We start from the raw sequence: 11,453 nt of genomic DNA on the forward strand, positions 1-11,453 counted from the left end.
CTGCCGCTTCCTTGCTTGTTGCCAAACCATGGGGCCAGCAGAAGGTGTTGATAGGAAGCACTGGTGTGGCATATCTTTTTAGTTAATTTCCTGTGTTAAATACTCGCTGTAAGTGTTGATTACAATTGCAGTTCTCCCTTGTCCATTATATTGCTTTGGATATACAAAGAGAACCCAGAGCATGTGAAAAACTGAGCAGTTGGTTTGCATTTGGTGTCCCTGGATGCTAAGCTGGGCTCAGAAGCTCCAGCAAGGCTTGGTTCGTAGAGGTGCTGAACCTCTGGTTTCCTTTCTCTTTCCCTGCCACCTTTCCTTCAAAGCTCTTCTTTCCTTCTCCTTTCTCAAGTCCCACCAGCCTCTGACATCTTGGACGTGGCTCTCAGGACCTGGCAGAAGGGTCTCCCCACATGCCCAGGAGGTGGTGCAAGTCCCACCCGTCATTTGTCAGAAGAAGTTGCAATAGGGTAATGAGGAAATTTGCCCAGGACCACTGAAGGGAATCAGTGGCAAAGGAGAGATGGAAAAATCACCCCCTAGAAGAGACAGGACTGGTCCCACCAGGAAGGTTGACCTTCAGGGAGTGTGGTGGATCGAGCACCAGGAAGACATGGCGTCACATGTGACACGCATGCCGACCCTCCAGGAGTTTTCCAGGAGTTGTTTTTATTTTGTGTAGAAGCTCTGAGCCCCAGAGACCCCCTATTCGGTCCCTCAGGGCAGCACTAGCAGGGTTTGCTGCCCACAGCCCCAGAAGGGTCAGATTTTAAGGCTGACTGGCAGGGCTCCGAAAGCCTTGAGTAAGTCCGATCTGCTTTTGGCTTTTTTCCTTGAACCATTCTCTGCTGTGCTTTTTCTTCCCTTGCCATCCGTCCCATGGTGGTTCTCTCTCCCCCCTTGCCCCCTGTGGCCCCCTACCAGCCCCAACCCCACCCTTTCCCTGAGTGTCCCAGTTAGAAAGCAGAGAGGTAACTACGTGCCAGCCAGTACCTTCTTATCTAGTCACAGTGTGTTCCCCTCAGGGAGTTTTTGGCCTGGGATTGTGTGTGTGTGTGTGTGTATGTGTGTGTGTGTGTGTTTTTATATGCTTTATTTTTATCACAGAAAGGATAGACAGTACATTATGTCTTCAGTCCAGGAGGTTACACATTAGATAAGAGACCAGCAGATATACTACAACTGCTCCAGCCTGTGGAGTTATGTTCCGGAGATAGCGCTGGGAACGTAACAGGTAAACTGCTTCCAACCCCCCGCGTTCAGGCAGTGGATTTTGTGTCAACAAATCCAGATCCGAGCAGAGATTTCAATGTTGATGTTCCTGCAGGCAGAGAATAAAGTCCACAGTGCTCCCTCCGTCTCTGCCGGGCTTGTACCTTCTCGTCAGCCCCCACCTGCCATCTCCCCCGTCCCAGCTGCTCCTCCTCCCGCTGCATCCTCACCCCTCTCTGTCCCTCTGGACATGCGGTGTGGGTCAGCAATTGCCTTGGGCTCCTCCACAAATACAGCTAGATTCAAAAGGGAAGGGGGCTGGGGGAGTGTAGGAAACCGTGGTGGCAACAAGTTAGTGACAGCAAATGTTAACAAAAATTGGGAAAGGGAGTTTTTTTTAAAAAAAAAGATATTATGGTATTAAAAGCTAAGATCAGAGATAGTTTATCTGTGCCTACTTCTTGCACCTTCCTTGAACTATCTAGGAGAGTTATAATGCTGGAAATTTCACACTGATTTTTAAAGGATTAAGGGTGAGCCGCAGTATGGTGATGCCTTTTTTCTGTCATTGCAATAACAGTGTCCTCACCACTGAGCCACAGCTGTGGCAGGCTACGGCAAGCATCCAGAGTCTGGTTCACCAGCATCTCCACCCCTCACAAAGCTCAGGGGCACACAGCCACTTCCACAAATCCATCCCTAGTCTGGCAAGGGAGGTGTTGCAGAGCCTTTGAGTCATCCCACAAATTCGTGCCCTCCCTCACCTCCCCCCAAGCCTTTGTCTCACATTGTGAAGATTAACAGCATGTTGCAGCATCATCGTGCTGCGATGGGGATGGTGGTGCTGGGTTTATTTTCTCAGGAGTAACAGATAAAGGTGGCACCAGCTACTACCCAACACCAAAGCTAAATTAGTGAATTTATTATTCTTCTAAACCTGACAGACGTGACAGGGGCTGTTTTGGATTTTGATCCAAAGCTTAGCAAAGCCCGTGACCTCTGTATCAGCCTGACAATGAGCAATTGCGGCCATGCTGCCCCAGCATCCATCAACCGCGATGATTAAGTGGCGTGACTGGCTTGGCAGAGATCAAAGTCACTGTAACTAAACATTGTCACAAGATGGATGTCTCCTACTTAGAAAATATTGTCTTAGGCTTTAGTTTCTGGGTGTTTCTGTGATGGTCTCACCCCAGTGTCTGCATCCTTAACAAATGTTACCCAGGTTTTAATGAATATATCTTTGTGGCTTACCTGGGAGATAAGAGCAAACCATCACCCTAATTTTGTGGTGGGGGAAATGAGGTACCACGAGATTATCAGCAAAGTGTAACCACTCATTTTGATACCAAGCGTGAGTCATAGAAATTTCAGCTTTCCTGTTTAGCTTTTTTTGTAGCTCTTTATGCATTGTCGGCATGGCTTGGGATGGCCCCAGTCCCAGTCCCAGAGGCTGACAGCCTCCACGCATCCAACCTCTCATATCTCACACTTGGTAACTTAAATGAGGGATATGCAATGCACATCTCAATTCTCTAATTCCCTGCCCTGGGAGGGCTTGGTGTTTCCTCCTTGGTGCCCTGATGCTTCTGTTCATGCCACAGATATTCAGTATATGTTTAAGTTTAATGTAAAGCTGGCATCACCTCTGAACTGCCTATTATTTTCAAAGTATCCTGTGGTAAAGCTAACTTGGCCATTACACATAGCTTGCTAGATTTACAATAACAGAGCACATCAAACAGATCTCAGACTAAGCTGTGCCGATGCGTCCCTCCCCTTCCCCAAAGCTCCACACCGATTGCTCCAGTGCTACTCATGTAATACAAATGTGGGACCATGTGTTTTCTGTTCTAGAGTTTTTAACATGAAGAAAACCAGAGCTGCTGGAGCCCAGGTCAGGAAGGTCCACGCAGTTCTTACAGCCTTCTCCATCTGCATGAGTCCCCAGCCCCAGCCGGCTCCTAGGAGTTTGCAGGTTGAAAAGATGAGAAAGGAGGACAGTCCCTGCCACATCATACTGCTGGGTCCAGTTTGAGCTCCTCAGCAACAGCTTCTGCTGAGCCCTTCGACAGTTTCTCACCTCCATCCTGGGGAGCCATGGGCAGAAGAGACCCTGGGAACTCTTGGCAACCACTACTGCTACATCCATCACCTATGACAACCCACGTGAGAGCAGTGAAACCAGCCACGCAGCACCCCAGGCATCTTCATTCCCTTCCACACTTGCAAGTCTTCCGCCATCATTGCAAAAATGAAGCCTCGTGCATGTCTGCTCTCCGTTTCCCTCCCTTCAGCCCCTGCAGTTATTTCCTCAGCTGCAAAACTGACCAGGTTTAAAGGTCACAGCAAGGATGCTCCCTCAAGGGCCCACAAAAGACCCATCCCACTCTCTCTGCACTGCATAATGGGGCAGGAGGACACCTTCACATTTGCTTTTATGAAGATACTACCCTAGAGGTCATGCTGCCAAGCCTGAGCTCCACTTGCTTGGGATTATTCACGTGCTGCCCAGAGAAAGCGGTCATTTCCCTTTGGTACAAGAGGGATTTTAGTAAAAAAAAAAATCCTTCCCCATTCCCAAATGAGCTAGCTGCTTGAGGAGACTGAGGGTACGTTATTAGCAAGGAATTGTCAACATCAGCATGGTCTGGAACAACAAATGGCATGTGAAGCCCTAGAGAGCTTGACTTGCACATGTAAGAGACATGTAGCGTTGGGTTTAGTAAATCCAAACCAGCCCTCCCGTCCTGAGAGTGTGCTGAGAAGTTGCTGCAGTGAAAACGGAGCTGGTGTTCCTGGGGCTGGGGACAGAAATGCTGGAGGTGCCTGGGGTGACTGGTTCCCAGGTTCTGGTGAACGCTGCGGGTTCTCACAAGCCAGCTCATTTGGAAGCAGTAGATGGGATGGGCAGATGGACTTCGGTTCTTCCTTCCTGCAAAAAATCCCCTTTTCTGGCTCAGCTTGTGGCATAGCTTCTGATGCTCAGCTTGGACCACAGGATGCTTTCAAGGTATGAATGAAGTTCTCAGCAATGACCTGCTGCTCTTAAGCCCTGACAACTAGTTGGAAGCTGAGGCGGTGCTTCTCCCAGGTCCCCTATCCCCACCAACCCCCCTCCTTGGGTGCTGTGAGGTCCCCTGCGGCCAGCTCCTCCCAGCCTGGAGGGCTTTGCTGGGGTAACACCGTGAAGGCTGGCAAGCCCACGCTGCAGGTGAGCCATTCCCCTCCTGCACTTTACAGCTCTGGGACTGTCCAAATTGGCCTATTTCTGAGGCTGAACATCTCACAGTGGGTTTGGGAGCAGGTTATTCTGCCCACCTCTAGCTTGCTTGCTTCTCCCCCCACTCCCCCAGGTCTCCCAGCTGCTCAGCGTGGCCAGGAGCAGGGCTGGGATCTGCTTCTCTCGGTGTGCATGGTGGGGCTGGGTCCCTGCTCTGCTGTACAAGCAATAATTAATTGCTGCCCTTGGTGAGGAGCACCTGTGCCAGCAGTAAGCAGCACTGGCTGGAGAGCGAGCAGCAGAAAGCTGCACACTGCGCAGGGGCACAGCCGTGTCAGTGAGGGGATGGCATCCACCGTGGCTTTGGAATGGGGGTGTTTGGAAGCAGATAATCTCCACAGCGAGGGTTCCCTGTGGGCTTTTGGACCCTCAACATCACAGGGCAGAGTGGGTGCACACTGGGACAGGGGAGCTGTGACCCAGTGGGTGCTCCCCCCAGGTGGAGTGTCAGGCAGGGGTGCAGAAGCACTTTCATTCCACCTAAGCTGTGTCGGAAAATTGTTTTCTTTTCATCCTCATTCTAATTTTGGGTTCTGAACTCAGCGCCCAAAACACGCACAAGTCAAAAGTCCAGCAGGCCAAGATAGGCGTGCCGTTATGGGGCTGCACAAACAGGAGCAGGGCGGAAGGGAAGAGGAGCCGAACAGTGCGGTCTCCCCTCTTGCTGCCCAATATTTTTGGTAATCTTCATGCACTGGCTACCTTCAGTGATGTCCATGCTAGCTAGGGCTGAGCTGTACCTCCCTTGTTTAAGTTGGACCTCCTCTGTCCCCTCCATTTGACTGTTTCTCCACTTTTAAAATCTGTTGTCTACGTTTGCAGTGATGTAAGGCAGTCCAAGGAGTAACACTGTGGCCTGCAACACGGCACGTTCCTGTATGTTTCCAGGCTAATGAAATGTCGCTAGGCCTCCCAGCATCTGTTCCAGCAGCACAAAGACGGGACCAGAGTCCTCTGTGAGGATGGGATGAGGAGACAGCGTGGCCACCAACTCAGCCCTGCCTGCAGGATGCGGCCCCGAGACCAGATGCAACTGCACAAGCAAAAAGCCAACAACTGATGAAAATTTTGCAGACAGTTCTGAAGATGTTTGGAAATTCTAATGGAAAAAACATTTGCTGGCTTGCAAGTTAGTGATGATAATAATAATATATTTTGCCTGTGTGACTTTTTCAGCAAGATGGGCAATGATATCACATAATAGATGGTATCTGCGCTTTGTTCCATGCCCTTATTTTGATCATCTCCCACCTCTTATCCCAGTCATTCATGAACCACTCCCTCATTCACCCACAAATTTAAATGGACAAGAATACAGATCAGTTGGGCCTTGAAAATCAAGCTTTTTGTGGTTAATACATTTCTACCTGTGAGGCAAGACACTGATATTGGCTGAAAGCAGATGCTTCTGAAGGGACTCTTATCTCTTACACTTCCCCAAAGAGACCTCTACCTACCATCTTTCAGCACCTTGTGTGTCCGGACTCTGGGTACTGAGCCGAGGTTGTACTTGCAGCAGTGCACAAAATATATTACATTCAGTGCACCAAAATTTTTTTTTTACAAAAATCACATCCTAAGAAGTTCCCTGAACATTCTTAAAATAGATTTTTCCATCATTTAGGGTCGCATGCAGAACCTGGCTGATGAGGTCTGGGAATCTGCTGTTAATTTGCTCATTAGGAGGTATTTTTATGGTGGCTTTCAGCACTCATGAGTTTTGTGCTCTTTCTAAAACTGCCACTAAACTTCTGACAGCAAACTTCACGAGGAGGGATTTGCCCACTTGGTAGGTCCCATCAATCCGCTAAAATCAATCCTAAATCTGAACTCGCCTTCTCTCACTGTGGTGCCGCGACAAAGATCAGGCACACGCCCGACCCCAAATCTGCCATAACGGAGAAGTCCTGGGTTGAATAGATTCAAGCAAGCTTTTACCTATCTATCCCGGGAGTGTACCCCAGCCTCTGACAGCTTGCCTGTGCACCGGCAGAGTCCTGGGCAGTGACGTACGCGGAGCAGCGATGTGGCTGGGAGCGCGGTGGGGAATGCCGAGGATGCCACAACAGGATGCGCGGAGACATAACATGTCCAAGTGGGGTAACTGAGGCAGACGGAGCAGGAATGCGATTAAATTACCCCTGCGGGATTTGGCTGAGACGCTGGGGCGTGCTGAGCTCATTCCCCCGTAAGAGGGAGGAAGCGAGCGGAGCGGGCTGGCTGTTTGTTTTGGTTTATCAGATGGGACCAACCGGCAGCAGCAAAGGTTGCGGTTTGGGGAAAGAGGGATTGCAGCGTGTTCCCCGGCTCCTTCTGCGTGGCCTCAAGTGCAACTAGCGGAGGGAGGGAGAGCAAGTGAACATGTCCCTGGGCACACTGGTGTCAGAGATGGAGCCACCTGTGGAGAGCGGCCAGGGAGCCGGCAGGCGCTGGAGGGGCAGACCCCGCGCGTCCCAAAGTGGTGGCCACAGTCCGGCCAGCTGCACACAGAGCCCCAGCCGAAGGAGCCGGCATATGCTTTTTGTTTTGCATGCGCTTCCCCCTCTGCAGCAGAAAACCTGTCTGCTCTGGCCAAGGAACGGGTCCCAGTCCCCCGAGGTCCCTCCACAGGGGTCTTGAGTAAGTCACAGGGACGACGACGAGGTGCAGCAAGCGGCTCCTCTGCAGACGGTCTGAGCCACTCCCATCCAGGAGAGTAAGTTAAAGCAAATCTTTGCAGGCTAATTCAGTGTGCAAGCTACAGGGCCCTTGTCTGATCTCATTCTTCAATGCATTCAAGAGTTTTTTTTCCTTTGAGAGAGTTTCAGGGTTTTAATCTGAAAATGCCATTTACTCCAAAGCAAAACTGTCTGTGGGAAAAAGGTAGTTTTGATATCAGCGAATGCCAATAGTCTCTTGAAAGTGGTTTCAGCTCTGAGGAATCCTGCACCGAAAATATTTTAGGTTCAGTAGTAGTATTGCAAATTAAGTGAACGTGGAGTAAAAAAGTAGGGAAACATCAACACTGAAATGTTTTGTTGCCGTTGATCCTCTCTGGACGTGCTCATCAACGAACTCAGACCTCGATAAAGTTTTCCAAGTTCTGTCCTTGTCCTGATTCAGGAAAGAGAAAAAACCATTTCTGATATTCTGGAAATTTTCACAGGATTGGGAAACAGTTTCCCACTTAGTCTGTTGGGTATTCACCAGGCATCAAGGCTCTTTGCCCTCGTGCTGAGCTTCATGGCAATATACACACATCCTGGATCAGAGCTAGAGCAGGCCGAGACGTGTGACAAAAATAGGGCGTGTTTTCAGATGCCACTTGGGAAATGCCAGATTTTGCACAAGGCATGAAGATTGTCTCCGTGCTGGTAAGTGTTTTTAAAATAAAATCATATTGTGGGGTGGTGGTGGGTGGGGAAGAGCTTGAGACTCTTTTCTGTATTAATAAATCCTCCGACTGTTCCTTCTTAGGTTTTGCAGGGATCTCGAGTGCCTTTTTGTGAGGCCCTGAGAGCACAAGACCACCAGTCCGTCAGTGCTGCGTGGCTTGCTCACTCTTCTTCTTTCTGAGCCCGATTTGGAATTACTACTGTCAGGCCCTTTGCATTTTAAGCACAACTTCCCAAGTTCTGTCACTTCCTTAGGACCCAACCATGTCCAGCAATGCCAACAAGCATAGGAGCGGATCTGTGGCTCTCACAAAAGCTGGGAACAAGCTTGTCAAAAATTTGCAGAGCAGTTCTTACAGCAACTGGATTTGGCCAGTATCTGAAGCATCTCTCATGACAAACCAGAATCAATAAAGGGAACCTCAGCAAAATTGCTTCACCTCCCAGATGTATTTCCTTCCAGTGACTCCTGCCTTTCCCAGTTTGCACGCTGTTTATGGGTTAAACCAAGGTAGGTTTTTTTTCCCTTACCTGGCAACGCTGCAAGTCTCACATGGTATCTGAGCAAGAAGGGAGGTTGCTTCCAGTCTTCTACGCAATTCAGAAATCAGGATGTTTACGTAATAGTTTCCAGACTATATGGACCGTGTCAGAGCTCTGAACTTTGCTGGAATCTCTGAAACAGTTGATTATGGGTTTCAGTTCACATGTGAGAGGAGGATTCAGGTGGCTCTTGGTGCATTCATATCCCTGTGTTTGTCCTTCCTGCCTTTAAGCTGTCACCTACCAAAAACATGCTGAGGTCAGGATTCAGCTGGTGGCCTCACTGGTGGAAGAAGCAAAAGCTGGCCTGCAGTTCCCTCTTTTAGTTTTGCACGAGCTTGGGAGTGCTGACTTTAGTGAAAACTTGTTTTTGTCGGTGTTCAAAACTGCTTGCATGTTACTCAAGAAGCAGAGGGGCAGCAGACCCGAACTGGTTAAAGTCACTTTTCTGACGGCAAACTTTGACCCCTCCCCAAGATGTTAATTTCTAGTGCCAACCCCAAAAAAGCTGCCCAACTCCACCCCCCTCCCCCCCAACCCTAATCCTGCTTTTTGGCAAGCGTTAAAATATTGTGACTTTTTTTTTCTGGACTTTTTTTTTTTTGAGATCAATGAATCCGATGACCTCTCTCCTCTTGCTATATAACAACTACCCATTCAGGATAACACATCAGAGCACCTTTTTTTATTTTTTCTTTTGCTAACTGGCTGAGGAACTTAAAGAAGGCTGAGGAGCAAACCCAGGTTTTAATGCCAACAAGCGTTACTGTATGGATCCTAGTATGTTTCTGAACAGATTTCCTTGGGAAATAGGGCAAGTCCCAGGGATGGTGTTTCTGCAAGCAGCTTTGCTGGCTGCCCTTCTTCCCAGGCAGCCATGGCCAGGCAGCCAAAGGATCAGCCATTTCTGTGCCGTGAGTACACTGAGCCTTTTTCCTTTGATCCAGACAAAGGCACAGGATGGAGGGAGAGGCAGCAGCATGCCTATAGTCCCAACAGCCTGCAAGTGCGTTCAGCCGTGGCAGCTGGACGTACGTTACAGCAGCCCTGAAATGTCTCTTTCTGATGACAGCTGAAGCTGATGTTGCGTTGGGTCAGACATTGCCTTTGCCCAAACACCAGTCCATCTGGTCTAGGTCTAAGGCATGCTCTTCCCTGAGGCCCTGCTGAGAGGAGCACTGGGGTTGCTTCAAGCTGTGCAGCCCTTCAGCAGAACGCCAGCATTCACAACCCCGGTCGCAGCCATGCTCCTGCATGTGGTAGCCAAGAAAACCTGCAAGAACTGTAGGCTTGAAATGTGCCCATGGGAAAGATGACTCTCTTCTGGCTCATTAACTCCTGAAAATACTTTAGCCAGGGCCGGCTTGCCAAAAAAAATCCTAAAACTCAATGACAGAGAGACAGATCTGGCTGGTTAGGTGTAACCAGAGTCCTTACCTACCTCCTAAACCATTGTCCACCCCTATTAATGGTTAAGCTCTCTCTCTGTCGTTGCTTGCTGTTCCTGGCCAATTCAAACTCTTTCAAGTGGGAGAGAGAGGGAAGAATGGAGGGAAAACACCATCAAAGACCTGCTTGTTGTATTCCTCAAGACACCTATTTCAACAGCACCTCAAGTCACCAGTAAGTGGCATTTGCTTTCCTGTGAAGGGATGTTTGTTTGAATTCAGAAGTGGGTGAATGAGCAGGGCCCTTAGCCTATGGGTGAACGTGTATTTGTGCATAACTCCCATCCTAAGTACTTATGTGGCATCCTTCCCTCGTCCCCCACAGTATCTCAGAGCCTCATTTTCCTGCTTGTTTATCTCCAGAGGATTCCTTAAAAAAATGAGGTCTGACTAACTTGCCCAAGGTCACACAAAAAACTCGTGGCAGCAGAGAGGGTCAAGTTGAGGATCTGTCGGCATGGCAGGTGTGTCACGATGAAGCCCTTCTAGTGCACCTCAAATATCATGGCAGCCCTTCAGCTTTGGGCGCCTGCCCTTCTGCTTGCATGGTGGGGGGTGAAGCTGTACCAGCCTCATGCCCTCGTGGGGCTTTGTGCCCCATGGGCGCCCGTGCGTGGCATGGCCGGTGTCACAGGGGCTCTGCCTGGCCACAGGGCTGAGGGCAGGTAACTCATGCCCCTGATCAGCCGCTGACGTCTCACCCTTTAACTGAACTGAAACTGCTGAGAGTGACAGATTTGCCAAACCACGTATTTTTTCCTGTTGCAGTCAGATATTCACTGAGGATTAAGCTGAGTCCACTTCCCTACTGTCCCTCCTGCCCAAAGGCCATGACGTTATGTTTGAACCAGGTATGTGTGAACCTCCCCAGTAGATGAAGACCCGTACCCAGCCTTGAACCAAACTGCACTTGACCCTTCTGTTGAGTTTGAAAAGTTCAGTCAACCTTTTTTTCAACTTTCACATTCCTCTGCCCTCTTTGGGAATTGACTGGTGGTAGAGGCACCGAAATACCCTGGGAAATGCTGTCTTGCGGTTATTTCTGACCCTGCTGAAACCAGTCTTTCTGATTCTGGTTATCCCTTACCATTTCCAGGCCAAAAAACCTATTTGGGCAAGGTTCAAGCGGATGTCCAGGCCATCAGCTTCAAGTGCTCTCATTCATAGGTGATCCATCGAAAATCTCTCTGCTGAGTTCACTGGCACCGACACCAAAGTTACACCAATAAAAGATTTGGGCCCAGCATTTCCCATTGCGTGCCCACATCGACGTTGCCATTTCAAAGCCTGATGTAGGCTGGAACGAGCAGATCCTGCCACTTTGCACTGCCTGTGTTTAGCAGCACGCAAGGTTTTGCAGTGAGCTTTGCTGGAGGTGAGGTGATGTTGGACAGCTGTGGCAGCCCCTCAGTTGCATGTGGCACCCGATAGCCTGACCTCGGGGACAACACTGAGACTCTCTGGGAGTCCATTGCTAAAATGCCATGCTGCTTAATTAGCATTAGGCTTTCTTTTTCTTTCCTTTTCTTTTTTCTTTTTTGTTTTCTTCATCTTGCTCATTTATCTGGCAGGGAGGCTGGTTCACAGGACACTATGCTG

General features: G+C 49.4%; 1 long non-coding RNA gene across 1 annotated transcript; it reads right to left on the reverse strand.

The window, feature by feature from the left end:
- Positions 1-1,070: 1,070 nt before the first annotated feature.
- LOC114015822 (uncharacterized) lies at positions 1,071-6,507 on the reverse strand. Its single transcript, XR_003559962.1, has 2 exons — positions 6,428-6,507; positions 1,071-1,524 (listed from the first exon to the last, which is right to left on the reverse strand). It is a non-coding gene; the product is annotated as an uncharacterized LOC114015822 (long non-coding RNA).
- Positions 6,508-11,453: the final 4,946 nt, after the last annotated feature.

This window comes from Falco cherrug, chromosome 10 (genome assembly GCF_023634085.1).
Source record: "Falco cherrug isolate bFalChe1 chromosome 10, bFalChe1.pri, whole genome shotgun sequence".
Taxonomy (NCBI): domain Eukaryota; kingdom Metazoa; phylum Chordata; class Aves; order Falconiformes; family Falconidae; genus Falco; species Falco cherrug.